Source organism: Mustela putorius, unplaced genomic scaffold (genome assembly GCF_011764305.1).
Source record: "Mustela putorius furo isolate JIRA1106 unplaced genomic scaffold, ASM1176430v1.1 tig00000765_pilon_pilon_pilon, whole genome shotgun sequence".
NCBI classification, from domain to species: Eukaryota; Metazoa; Chordata; class Mammalia; order Carnivora; family Mustelidae; genus Mustela; species Mustela putorius.
In genome coordinates, this window is record NW_025421470.1 from 612,412 (window position 1) to 626,749 (window position 14,338).

Consider the following 14,338-nt stretch of genomic DNA (forward strand, 5'->3'; position numbering starts at 1 on the left):
ACCAAAATAAAGAAACTTCTGAGAAATCCTTCAGAAATCACACTTCTCAGCGATGGTTCCAGGATTTCTGCCCGTGTCTCCCCCGCAGCTTCCCGCCGGGGTTTCCGTGCGCTCACCGGGTGAGGGGCTCCAGCCGCCTCCGACTTCACCCCACCTGCGCTCCTGCGTGGGGCCTTGGCTCTGGGCTTTGGCTTTGGGTTCAGACCCGGGAGGTCAGCGCCCCATGGGAGCCTGTCCGCTGGCTGCCTCCTCCTGCCAGAGCTGCTGGGTCTGCAGAGTCCCCGCGGGTTTGGGGGACGTAGGAAGGTGCTCTGCGAGTCACTGAGGACAGGGACACGCCCAGCCAGCCCTGGCACCCACTTGTGACCCACCAGAGCCTGAGTGGCACGGGTGACCAGCTAAGCCGTGGGGTCTGCAGCCCGGCAGGTCATAACCCGCCCCTGCGGACGGCGGTGCCTGTGCTCACAGGAGGACTGAGCTGCCCGCGGTGGGGCCGGGACCACGCGCGTCTGCCTGGCGGGAGGCTCGGGCGCTGCTGTGCACAAGCGCTCGCAGATGGTGTCTTGAGAAATGGTGGTTTTCCTCTTACGAGGAAGATATGGGAAAAATCACAAGATGAGAAAAGCATCATCTTGTTTCAGGGCCCAGAGGTACGAAGAGCTAATGCTTTTGTGTCTTTCAACATTGTTTACAGTTTTTAGTTAAATTCCAGGTAGTTAACATGACATCAGCGTCAGGTGAGGAATCGACCTCAGCCCTGCTCGGGGGTGGGGGGCACTGCACCCCGAGCTGAGCCTGGCTGCCATCCCGCGTGTTTCCTGAGCCTGGGGTGAGGCTGGTTCCCTCTCCCCTATCCGCAGCTTCTCTCTCTAGGAGCGCTGCACGGTCCTCCTGGGACGGGGCCCTCTGCAGCCTCCAGCCCCGACACACAGGCCACGGAGAATCAGGGTTCAGGCGGCGCCACACCCCTGCTCCGGAGCCTGGCTCCTGCCGCTTGACCGCGCGAACTGTGGCCTTGGGGTCCGTGTGCAGGGGGAGTGTGGGTGGGGCGCAGGCGTGCGGGGCTCCGCGGCTCTGTCCCGGCTCCGGCTGAGGTGGGTGTCCCCTTCCTGTCCCCTCTGTGCCTCTGGGGCCTTACGGATGCCCTCCGTGGTCCCAGAGCCAGCCTGGGGGCCTGGGTCTTCACCTTGGGGCTGCCGGCCAGGCACGGTACACCGGGACCCAGAGGGGGAGCCCCGTGGGGACAGCACACCCAGAATCCAACGGACGAGGGCCTGCATGGCCCCAGAGCAGCTGCGGGGAGATGGGTCAGGCACGTGACCCCAGCGTGCAGCGGTTCCCAGGGAAACGGGCCGGAGGCCCCAGGGGTCCCGGCCGGGGACGGGCTGCAGAGCCCTGGGGGTGGGTGGCAGCGTGACAGGTCTGAAACCACACTGGCCGGCCTGGCAGGGGGTGGGTCTCCAGGGGACGGCAGTCGGGCCCGGGGCCTGCAGGAGGGCGCGCCAGCCACACAGCAGCCGCCCGTGCCCTGGGCTCTGGCCCCCACGCTGGGCGGTGGCCCAGGGACGCAGGCGCTCACCCACCCCAGGGGGCCCACAGACGGGAGGGGGCGCATCCAGAGGCACCTGAGGACAGGGGCCCAGAGCAGGGCTCTGTTCCAATGGCCTCCAGCGTGTGTAAGTGTCAGAGAACATGAGTGTGAGAGTGTGAGACAGTATGAGTGTGTGGCATGTGTGTGAGTGTGTGCGAACGTGTGCTCCATGTCCCCACGAGTGTCCCCGCACCCTGGAGGCCAGCCCCTGAGGCGCGGGGCAGGGACCCTGGACCCCGGGCAGGAGGCCCCCAGGAGACCCCGCAAATCCCCTGCGTTTCTCTCCGCGCCTTCCTCCCCGCCCGTGTCCCTGTGACTCTCGGTGTCAGGAGAGGCAAGCTCCGGGAAAGGGACAGTCCCCCACGGCTCCGCTGTCGGGTCTTTAAACCTGTAACCGTGGGTAGAAGACGGAAGGACAGAACATCCTGACGGAAACCGCCTTTGCCACAACCGGGAGCAGCCGGCAGCCAAGGGGGACTTTGGTGCCCGAGCAGCTGATTAAGGGGGGCTGCAGGCCGAGTCCTTGAGGACGGGGGTCCCCCGGTTCCCCACCCTCCCCCCACTCCGCGGAGCAACCGCACCCCTCACACCACCTCCTGACCCAGCCTGGGAGCAGGGCCTTCGCCCTCCTCTGGCTTCCTGTTCCCTCCGCCCGGGGGTCTCGCGAGGCACAGGGGGTGGACGGCCTCTTGCCGGACCCCCAGCCACAGTCAGGGCCCGAGCTGAGCCTACACCCCAGGGCATGTCCACCCCCTGCCCCACGCCCCCCAACCCACGGGAACCTCAGCCAGGGGCACGGGGCATCCTCCCCCAGCCCCAGGTCGGGGTCCCACAGGCCCTGGGTCCAGCCCAAGAAGGACAGCAGGCGAGTGAGCAGGGGACCTCAGGAAGGGGGTGGCAGGGACATCTCCGGGGCTAGGAGGTGAGGACCAAGCAGAGGGGAGGGGCTCCCACCAGACCCCTGGCTCTGGTCACCAGGTCAGTGTCCCTGAGGGGTGCCCCTCGGAGGGGTGGTGCCCCAGCAGGATGTGGGCAGGAGTCAGGCAGCAGGACACCTGCGGGCCACACCGAGATGACGAGATGACGGATGAGGGGTGACAGCGTGTCGGTGGTGGGGTGCCGGCTGGTGTTTCCAGAACGGTCCCTCCTCCCCAGGGGCGTGGGGGACAGAAAGCTGCTTTCATTTGTAAACACCGAGGACCCAGCTCTCTTAGCATCTGCCCAACAAAGACCGACTTGATTCCTTTTTAACCCTCAACTATCCAGTGAATTTTCCTCCCAGTCCGGGACATGACTCACCAGGGAAAGTAACATTTTCCAGGGGTGACACATGCAGCGTGTGGACGTTGCAGCTGGTGGGGGTCAGCCTGGCCCAGGCCCCCGCCCCTCGGTGGGCACGCGCCCTGAGCGGGGACTCCGGCCGGGGCTCCTACCCCAGCCTTCAGCGTGGCCGAGCTGCATCCTTGTCCCAGGGGAGCCGAGTCCTGGCAGCTCCGCCGTGAGGGGCCCCCGCGCTGCCAGCTCCGGGCTCCAGGCACTGCGGACAGGGCGTCCCGTCTCCCGGCCCCCCTCTGCCAACAGCAGATCGAGCCAGTGGGACGGGCAGTCACGGGAGGCCAGGTCGGGCGCTGGGTTTGGGCTGCAGCAGGGCGGGCCGTCACGGGGGCCGTCCCTGGTCCCTGCACCAGGGGCACCTCTGGGCTAACCGGTCACAGCCAGGTGGCTGCCAGGGAGGAGGAGCGGGGTGAGCAGGTCTGAGTCACAGGTCCTGCAGGCGAGTCCCTCCGGTGATGATTCAGGGCCCAACCTCTGAAGGGCACCGTCGAGGCCCCGCGGGCAAGGCCCCCCTCCAGCCGCGCACCCGCCCGTGAGCTGGGAGACGCCGCGGGAGAGTGAGGCCGAGCAGGCACCTCCAGCCCCGGACGGAGCCAGCGGCCCGGCAAGGCGGTGCCCACGTCAGTGAGCAGGAGCCGGGACCATCCTGGAAGAGCCGCGTCTAAGCCGTCTACGATGCAGGTTAACGCGCCCTACACACTCGTTTGCAAAAATTACACCGAACTGCGTGGGTTTTGGAGTGAAACGTGGAAACACCCCAAAGACCCCACAATACGCGCAGCAGCCCCTGGGCCCCGCCACAGGGCAAAGAGGCACTGGAGGGCGGCTTGGCGAGCGCGCGGGGACGCTCCGTCTCGCTCAGAGGGCCCGCGGAGTCTGTCCATGCAGAGCCGCCTGGCTCCTTCCGGAAGAGTCGCTGGACCCCGACCGGGTTCTGGGGGAGAGTAGGACCGGGCCAGCCCGTCCGTCCCCGTCAGGGAGCTGTGCTCACGGCCTCCTCTGTGTTCCCTCGAGTCGTGGCCGCATGTGCGTGGGACGCCGGACGCCTCCCAGCCGGGACTGTCGCCGCACCCGCGCCCCAAAGCTGGGGCCGCACAGCTGCACCTGGAGACGCGGGGGTCCATGTGGCCCACCTCCCACGGGGGGCCACGAACCCCGGCCCCCTTCAGTCTTGTCCGGTGGCCTGAGAGCTGACACAGTCAGAACCAGACCCGGAGGCTCCAGCTGTGGGCGCCGCCATTTGAAAGAAACACAGAAAGAGAAGCAGAAGGGGTGGGGGCGCGTCTAGACGACACTGCCTGTGACGGTCGCCCCAGGAGGGTCCGGGGAGGGTCCGGGACGGTGGACAACCTGGCATGAAGGCGCCTGGCTCGCCTGCATTGTCAGGTCCCTCGGGGGTCCCGGAGTCCTGGGGAAGCTCCCCCGTCTGCGCCTCCCCTGGGTCAGGGGGACAGATGGTTCTTGGGGCGACGGTAGGCGCCACGGCTCTCTCCAGCCGCCACACCTTTTGTGTCACAAAATTTCCAGCATCCTGGTGGGCTCGTGTCTTTAGGGAGGGGACCCCCACCCATCCGAGGGGGCTGGGGCGGGTGCGGGCACGAGGACTCCGTGGAGGACGGGCCAAGGTTGGCGGGGCTCGCCGGGCCCCCGGATGCGTCTGGCAGGCCCCGGGACACGGCTAGAAGACGTGGGGGGCTAAGGGACCCTGCAGAGAAGCCAGCAGGCACATGTGGGGGGACCACTGGTGCGCAGTGTGTGGGGTGGGGGGCAGATGTGGGGCCCTGAGCCCGAGGCTGGCGCAGGGCACGCAGGGCACGTCTCCAAGGCACAGCTGGCCTCCCCGACCTCCGGCAGGGCCCCCAGCCCCAGCGGCCCAGACTCGGGGACTCCAGCTGTGGGGCTGCACGGGTTAATCTTTTTCCACTTACCTCATGCTGGCCTCGGCTTCCATGGAAAAAAGCAGAGCATCTGGCAATGATATTTCTCTAACGGCTGTCGGAGCCGCGTGGGAGAAGGCTGGCTGCTTTCCCCAGGACCCAGGGCAGATGTGGGGAGGACCCCTGGGGGAGGGGGCTTCCCAGGCAGCGGCGACAGCCCGGGGCCGCCCACCTCCAGGCCCCTGGGCCCATCCGCCGGGTCCCCACGGCCAGGCCAGCGGGGGAGGCCAGAGATTCCTGCAGACGCGAGTCATTTCCTGCGCTGCTGACCCTCGTGTGGGGGCCTCGGGCTGGCCCCTCTGCCGGTGGGGGTGGGGGGACCCTGGGGCGAGTTAGGGTCACCTGTGAGACCTGCGCCTCTGGGGGCCTGAGCCCCCTGGCCCCTCGCCTCCAAGGCTCCTCCGCTCCTTCTGCCCTGACCTTGTAAGGACGGGGCTCCCCCTCTCTCCCGCTGGGTCGGGCCTGGGGCCCCTGCCCCACTGGGCCGGCGTCCTCAGCAGGGGTGGGCGGAAGGAGCTCGTGCAGGGGCTTCTCCCTCCTCTGTCTCCTCGAGGGTGGAGGCTGAAGGGGGCTCGGTGCTGGGGGCAGGAGGCCTTCACCCCACACGGGCCTCTACGGCCGTGACGAGAGGCTTGTCAAGGAGCTGCCTTGCCCCCCCCCAGATCATGCAGCAGCTCTGATGAGGTCCCATGAGCAGGGAAGGGGGCCGGGACCCCTCGCAGACCAGCAGCCCCCCCCCACCGCCGCGCCCTGATGGTTCCCGCAGCCCACAGGACCCGCCCCCCCCCGACACTCTCCAGGAACCACTATCGCACAGCCGCTCGGACCCTCTGTCCCTCTGCCTGACTGCAGCAGGGGACACCTGCCGCAGGGACCCCAGGGCGCGTCCCCCTGGCCGAGGCCCCTGCGCCTCCTGGGAGAATGTCTGGTGTTCTCAGGGGCACGGCTGGAGCCGGCCAGGCTCATCCCCTCGAAGCCTGAAGGAGGTGCTTGGGAGGGGTCTGCCGCTGCTCCACGGAAGAGGGTCCCTTCCAGGGGCTGAAGCTCAGAGTTCCTGGTCGCTACTGGCATCTCTATGGGCCTCGGGGTTGTGCGGCCGGAGGGGAATGGGGTCATGCTGTCTGGGCCGCCTTCTGGTCCCAGGGTTCAGCAAGGAGCCGAAGGGTCTCCGTGGATGCTGGGCTGACCCGTGTCCTCCACGCACATGACAGCCAGCTTGTAAGGTCCTGACTGTTACTTCAGAGCAGGGCGAGGCGTCATATAACGTGGGACACTTGCTCCTTCCAGCAGACCTGGAGCTGCAGGATGCCCCTGGGGACCCTGGGGTCAGGACACAAGCTGCTCCTCCCATCTGTTCACAGGCCACAGGCCAGGCGCCCAGCCGGGGTCCCAGCTCCAGATGCCAGCCCAGGGTCGGAGGCCGTCCAGCAGGGGAAGGAGGTCGGGGGTCAGGACAGCAGGGCTTTGATGTGTGTGGGACCCGGGCCCCCAGCTAGATGCAGTCCCTGCCCCTGGGGACCCCGAGGGAGTCCGTCTAGCCTGGGTACCTCCTCTCCTTCCCTAATATCCCTGGACACAGCACCAGAAATGAGGGCGCCGCATTTTGGGCAGGGGCGAGTGTGGAGGGCCAGGGGCGCCCCCTGCTGTCCATTGGGGGCAGCCCGGGACCCCGTCAACACCCCATCTGCCCAGAAGATAGGGAGAGGCTTGACCCTCGAGGCTCCGGGGTCCCCAGCGGTGCAGCACCGCTGGTTCACACCTCGCCCTGAGCCCGACCAGCCCCGCCACACCCGGAGCCCTGCTCGCTCCTCGCCACGGGACTGAACGGAAGCACCTGGTGCGCGAAGCCGCACCCAGCGCCCAGCACCCCGGGGGCCCTGGACGCGTTTGGTGACTAGGGTCACAGCTCAGGAGGGCGGGACGGGGCTTCTGTGAGGGGCTGGCGGTCAGATGGCCCATCGCGGTCACCACTGAGGGGTGAGGGGACGGAGCCCTCACTCTGCGGCATCACAGGTGGGACAGAGACTTCCAGCGGGTCCGTGATGCGTCCAGGCCAAGCACAGGGCCTCTCCTCCCAGCCGGCCCCAAGCCCCTGGCCAGGGCAAGGCAGCGGGGGGAGACCAGAGCCGTCCCCAGTCCCCCGGTGCGTCTGCGGAAGTCCTCGGCCAGCTGTGATGCTGTCGGGGGTCGGGGGCACCTCGGGAGGGGCTTCGTGCCTGCGGCGGAGCTCTGAGGACCGGGTGCGCGGGAGGGACTAGAGAAAGGGGCCCCCTCCACTCCCCCACGTGAGGAGCCCCTGAGAAGTTTTCGACCTGAAGGCCCCCCGGTGGTTTGCAAGGGCAGCCCGGCCGGACTAAGACACGGTGACAACCCGCGGACGGCAGCAGCTTCTCTTCACGAGGGTTGTAGAAGCCGCCGCGCCGTTGCTGGAGGCCCCGGCTGGGGGACGAGACGAGCAGGCCGCGGGCGAGGGAGCTCCGGCTCCTGCACCCGCTCCGTAAGGCACCTGTGGGTGAGCCTGGAAAGGTGGGACAGCTCCGGGCCTCAGTTTGCCCGGCTGTGGAATGGGTGGCGTCTGTTGGGGCGAGCCGTCACGAAAACCAGACGGAAGAGTGTGACGTTCCCACCGTCCCAGGCTCTTCATGTCTAACTCCCGACACGCTTCCCTCTGCTTCTGGAAGGTCCCACCCACCGCGGCCCCATCAGAGGACACCCCGGAGCGGGGCTGCCCCCACGGCTCCACTAGGTCACACCCGGTGCCTCCCCTGCCAGGGTCAGGCCATGGTCCCGTGACCGCCACAGCCCTGCCCAGGGCCTTCAGTCTGTGCTTCTCAGGGAGGGGGTGCTGGGGCACCTGCACCGGTGTCCCCCGACGCTGCGACATACTCCTGCCTGTCTTGTCCCTCCGTGGCCTTCCCCTATTGTCCGCCTCACTCTTCAGGAAGCCTCTGTTCTCTACAGAAACTTTGTAGAACATGGACACCATCGTGGAATTTCCTTGACCCAACCGGGCCCCCTCCCCCCCCAGGACCAGCCCCTAGGGGCCCCCCACGAAGGGGTCCCCACGGCTTCACCCTGGAGAAGCCAGCCGTCCAGGAATGGGGCGTTTCCCGGACCCGGTGGAGCGCGCACTCCTGCCGGGACGGTCCCTGTGCCGTTTCGTCTCGTTCTTGAGGACGATCTTAGGCGGGAGACGTTGCCCGGCGTGTGTAACCCCCGCGGTCGGTGCGCGAGGAGCTCCTGACTTCGTGTGTTTGCTTCGAGCGTCTCTCTCTGCGACTGCCTGTCTTTGCCGACTGTCCTGTCGTTCCCTGTTCGGGGCTGTCCCCTGACCTCCTGCCCTGTGACCTGTGTGTGACGCAGGGGCTTCTGGCTGGTCGTGACCGTGCTGGGGCCGGCAGGGCGGAGGGGGTCTGCGGAGAGCTGGACCCTGGGCTGCGGACCCGGAGCCCTTCTGGGCCCCCGTGGGGTCGGCCAAATGTGGGGCCGAAGCCGCCGTTGGGGTCGGGGTCTTCCTCGTTTGCTGCAAACGTGTTCGCCGCCTCTTTCTAGAAGGGACCGTCCCCGGCGCATCTTCACCGGAGACACGATGACCAAGAAGCCATTCCACGAGACTTGGAAAACACAAGGGGAACAAAGTCTCCGCCACCGCGCCGTCCGTCGCACGGTGGAGTTCCGGATTTACGGGAAAGCGGGGGGCCGGGGTGCGATGACCGCGGGCGGAGCTGATGCTCCCGCGGAGCCTGCGCCTCTGCCTGTGCCGGGGCCGCCCCCGCCGCGCCCTCACCGCGCCGGCTCCCCCCGGACGCCGGTTCTCAGCACGAGCCGTGAATATCCGCTCCCGTTCTGGGCCAGGGTCTTCCCTTCCCCGCGCCGGCCCCGCGCCGCCCGCCCGCCCTCACGCCGTCACCCCCACGAGCGCAACCATGCGCACTCGGGATCGCGGTCCCCGCTGGCCCTCGCAGAGGAGCTGTGCCCCGCGCCCCCGCGGCCACAGAGAAGAATCACGAAGGGAGCGGTGGGCAGAGCCAAGAGTGGACACGACACACGTCTGCCCCGAGGGGCCTGGCGGTCCCGGGTCGTGGGGCTGCTGCGTCTCCAGCGCAGCTCCGGGAGCCCTCGGGAGGCAGCGAGCACCTGCTGGGTGAGGGGACGCTTTCTGCCCCAGACGAAGTCGGGACGGGCTGCTCTGCGACACGCATGCAAACCCCAGTGTCCCCAGACCCCACAGGCCGGCTCAGCCAGAACCTGCCACATCCTGGTCTCGGCAGCCCCGTCTCCACCACGCTTTGCCCTCGGTTCCCTGAACCAGCGGAGGCTCTGCCAACCCTGGAAGGAGCAAGAGAACAGGCGGCAGGAGCAGGGACCCCGGTCCCTCTGGGACGCCCCCACCCGGGTTCTGCTCCTCCTCCAACCAGCCTGCAGCACCCCTGAGCCCCAGAGCCCTTTGCTCCGGATCTGCATGGGCCGCCCCTGCCCCCCAGACATCCTGGAGCCCCAGCAGGGTGCTGTCACCCACGGGGGACACATGGGCTCGGAGCCTGTCAGCGGCAGTGGCTTCCAGCTAAGCGACACTCTTCTCTGTTGGGAGGACATTGTCCGTGGGGTCATTCCCTACGGTCGCTGTGACCGGTTACACAGCCTGGAGACCTTAAAAGAACAGCAGTTTATTCTCCCACAGTCTGGAGGCCAGAAGTCTGAGGTCCAGGTGTGGCTCCGGGGGAGGGTCCCTGGACCCCTCCAGCCCCGAGGGCGGCGGCTACAGCCCCCCGACCTCAGCCACTGCCCTCACCTGGCTGTCCTCACTGCACAGCTTCTCATTTCCCCACAGTCCAGGGTGCCTCGTTTTACCTTGATCACAGCTGCAAGACCCTGTTTCCAAATAAGGTCACAGTCCCAGGCTCCAGGGGCTCAACCTTCTTCATAGGTTCGGGGAGCACGATTGAGGCCGCCACACCTGGTACCTGGTTTTCATCCTTTACATTTTACCTTTCGGTGTCGTATTTTTAGTATTTCACTAGGAATTTTTCACACATAGCTGGACTGTTTAGCCAATGTGAGAGTTTCTATTGCTTCGAGAATGACTGAATTCGTCCATTCCGTAAGTGTAGAGAGTGAACAACGCTGTGCGTTTAACCCGCTTCCTGCGCGAGTCGTCACTGACACCGCCGTGCTTCCTCTTTCTGTCTCGTTGGACAATTCGAAGCATCACGTTTTCTTCCTCGTCTGCTATTAGATTGGCCCAGTTTCCTTCAGTTCCGTCTTCTCATCCGACCATTCAGAACATTCGCGCGGATTTCCTTCTCGTGCTTAGTCTTCAGACGTGTGCCAGGAACACCTTCTACTCCCTGACACCCTAAGCTCCTTTGGCGTGTCTGTGCCTCTTCGCAGCAAAAGACGAATCCGGGCTGTTCCGACTTCCATTAGAGCCACATAATCCTTATCGATTTTGTCAAGAGTTTTGGCTCCAAAAGGAGCCTTACATTTTAATTTTATTTATTTATTTTGTATTTTCCAGTGAGAGAGCACGAGCGTGTACACTGGAGGGGGCAGAGGCAGAGAATCCCCAGCAGGCTCCACACCCAGCACAGAGCCCCCTTGGGGGTCGATCCCATGACCCTGAGGTCATGATCAGGCGTCGGAAGCTTAGCCGATGGAGCCCCCAGGCACCCCCGAGAGGAACGTGAGAGGGTCATTTGCAGTTTACAGATGAGGTTGCTCTTGCTCGCATGGCTTTGCTTTGATTTGCGCCATGTTTCCCTCACCTGCTTGTTCCATAGTCTCCCGGTCTCACCCCAGGGATATTGTTCTCCGTAGTTTCCTCAGGACTTAAATACGCGTTTTGTGGTCGTTTTGTCTGTATCCTTGGGATTGTTGCTCTGTTTGCTCGGTGCTGAAGGCAGAAGATGCAGTTCCAGAATATACGACCTTGCACGTGGTTATTTAGAGCTGAAGGAATTTGAAAACAACAGATACCAAGACTCCAGGCGATTCTAACCAAAATCCCGTCATGGTTCTTTGGAACCCCGGGAGCCTGATTGCAAGGCTCAGCCTCTGGGTGAGAGACCCCCAACCTGGGATAGGCAGCCCCACCTCTTCGGAAGCCAGACAGCCTGAGGAGAGGTGACCTAGGGCACAGGTGGTATGTGAGGGTGATGGAAGAGAGAGGGTAGGCTCTCGTGACAGAATAAAACAATTACTGGAAAAAAAAGTGTTTAGCCAATGTGAGAGTTTGTGAGTCTGTGGTTCTCAGTACAGTCTGGTCCCGGCGAGCCGCAAAGAGCCTGGAAGCAGATGTGAGTGCGTGTGGACACAGATGCTCACAAAGGAGTCCCCAAACACCATGAGCTGGACCAGTCCCCGATGGGATAGGCCTGATGTGTCAGGTCCCAAATGGAAAATGGAGGAGAAAATATCAGAGGATTCAGATAAGACCCCTTGGTAAGAAAGGAGTTTCTCAAACAAGACTCAAAAATTCACAAGCCATGAAGAGATGGAGAAATTGGACTCGTTGGTATAATCATCAGAAGATGCTGGAAATTTCCCAGAGCAAGTTGGGAACTGGGGACCAGAGGGGCAGCTCACTCAGCTAACAAACAGTCAGTCTCCGACGTACCTAAGGAGCTCCAGAAAGTCACGCGAAAGACGATCTGACAGAAAACGGCAGCCGCCATGAGCACGTGCTTCACTCGAGGAGCCAAGGTGGGAATTCTAACGGAACGAGAGAGAGCGTACTCGGAGGCAGGAGGGGCGGAATAAAGCACCGTAGGTATTTTACACCCGCCCGAGAAGGGATATTAAAAACTTACCTAATCCCGGGACCATGACCCACAGGTGATGGGAGTCGAGTTCTGCGCAGCCGCGGTGGAGACGACCAGGCACGATGCTGTTGACGCCGCGGGCTCCCTCCCTCGGCGGACGTCCCCCAGCGTGTCCCCGCGGCCCCTGGCCGGCTGCAGGTGCACCACGGCTTCCCTCGGGCAGCCAGGCAGGGCCCGCGGCCACCGGGTCTTCATTCCTAGTGTGCGGGGCCGGTCCAACGTTCGTGTTTTCTGTGGAAGACAAACGCTGTGCCGTGCGCCGGGAGCCTCCCGAGGAACGTTTGTATCCGCGATCTTTGCAATAGCGAGAACCTACAGAAAAAGGAAAAAAACCCTGATGCTGTCTGCCCGGGTGCAGATGCGGGGGCCGCTCCCTGGGACGCATCTGGCTGTGAAAGCCGGCGGCTGCCGTGTCAGCCCACACACGACGCCGCCGGAGACGCTGGTCACGGAGAAGGCGGTACAACTCTACCTGCCCACAGGTAAGGCACGAAGAACGAGGCATGGGTGCCCGCACGCGGGGTAAGCCGTGAAGGGCGAGCCGTACAGCGATGACCACCGAGGCGCAGGGCGGGTCCTCGGTGCCTCACCCTGGGGCAGTACGTGGGGCTCTCCCTGAACACCCGAGACCCTGCAGACGTTTGTTTTGTGTTCGAACAGCTTTGTGGAGATGGAGTTCACATGTCATGACGTTGACCCATTTAAAACGCACAGTTCAGCCGTTCTGGTCTATTCACAGCCGTGCAGCAATCTGATTCTGGAATGGCCCATCCTTCCCCAGAAGAAACCCGCTATTCATTGGCAGTCGTCCCCACGGCATGTCCCACTCTGACAGCCACTAGTGCCTGTTAGACTCCAGGAGCCGCCCGCTCAAGCACTCAGACAATCGCGTCCCCCCAGTATGTGTGGCCGTTTGTGGCCGGCTTCCTTCACTGCCCCTCTCTAGGGTCAGATAACACCCCATCGTGTGACAGGACATGTCTCGCTTAGGGCTTACCCTTGGTGGGCATTTGGGTTGTCTTTGCTCTTCGGCCGTCACGAGCAAGTGTGTGGGAGGCTTTACACGGACATGTTTTCGCTTCACTCGGACCGGCGTGAGTGGAATTACTAGGTCTTCTGGAAGCCTCGTTAAAGCTTTTGAGAGGCTCTAGAACCTTCTTCGTCCAGGGCTGCACCACTTTACATTCCCACCAACCAATAAAGACCCATTTCTCTCCACACTCTCCACCTCCTGCTACCGTCTGGCGTTTGATCAGAGCTGTCTGGTGGCTGTCAAGAGTGTTCCGCTGGGGTCTTGATTCGCGTCTCCCCAGGCACTGATGATGTTCGCTGTCTCTTCTTGTGCTTATTGGCCACTTATTTATCTTCGTTGGAGAAATGTGTTTTCAAATTATTTGCCATTTTTAAAACTGTGTTGTCTTTTTATTACTGAGTTGTAACCATTCAGTATGCGTTCCGGATACAAATCCCTGATCATATATTCAATCAGCAAATATTTTCTCCTAGCCGACGGGGACTTTTGACACTTTCTCAGTGGTGTTCTTTGAAGCACAAAGGCTTAATTTTGTTTAAATCCAAGTTATTGATTTTTTTCTTTTATAACATGTTTTTGTGTCCTATCTAAGAAATCATTGCCTGATCCAACGTCACACGAATTTACTCTTGTGTTTTCTGTTATGGTGGGAACAGGGATCCAAGTCGTTCTGTAGCCGGGAGTGTCTGGTCAAGCAGCGCCGTCGGCGGAGAGCCTCTCCTCTCGCCCATTTAGTTGTCTCGGCAGCTTTGCTGAAGGTCACCTGACGGTGAGTGCAAGGGGTTATTTTGGGGCTGTCAGACTTGCTGCACTGATCAGTGTGTCTGTCCTCACCGCGGCGTCCCGTCACTGCAGCTTCACAGTCACTTCGGGAGTCAAGATGTGATCTAGCTGCTTCTGCTTGGGTTTAGTTTGCTCCTGTCTTTATAAATTGTTAGAGTGTCAGGGGGTCAGGGTATCAGTTTGAGATCTTCCTTCTTTTTGGAAAATATAAGTATTAGAGCTATACATTTCCTTGTAAGTTCTGCTTTTATTTTGCATATTGTGTTTTCATTTTCATCCATCTCGAAGTATTTTTTACTTTTTCCTGGTGGTTTCTTCTCTGACCTGTTGATTGTTTAGGAGTGTGTTGCTTATTAGTTTCTACATATTTCTGAATTTCCCCCCAATTTTTTCTGTTGCTGACTTCTAATTTGATTCCATTGTGATCAGAAAATATGCTTTATATGACTTCAATCCTTTTAAATTTATTGAGGTTGGTTTTATGGCCAAGCATGTGATCTATCCTGGAGAAGGCTCCACACACACCTGAGAAGAATGCATTCGTCCTACTCCTTGGTGAGGCTCTATGACGTCGGTTAGGTACAGCTGGTCTGTATCGTTGTTCAAGTTGTCGTCTTTACCCTAGTTGATTTCCTACCTTGGGTTTCTATCTTTATTGAAAGTGTGAAACTGAAGTCTCCAGCCATTATTGTTGGATTGTCTGTTGCTCTCTTGATTCTTTCGGTTTACGTTGATGTATTTTGGGGCCTTGTTATTGTTGCGTGTATGTTCATGATCGTTCTATCGTCCTGATACCTTGGCCTTTTTATCGACATACAGTGTCCCTCTTTATTTCTAG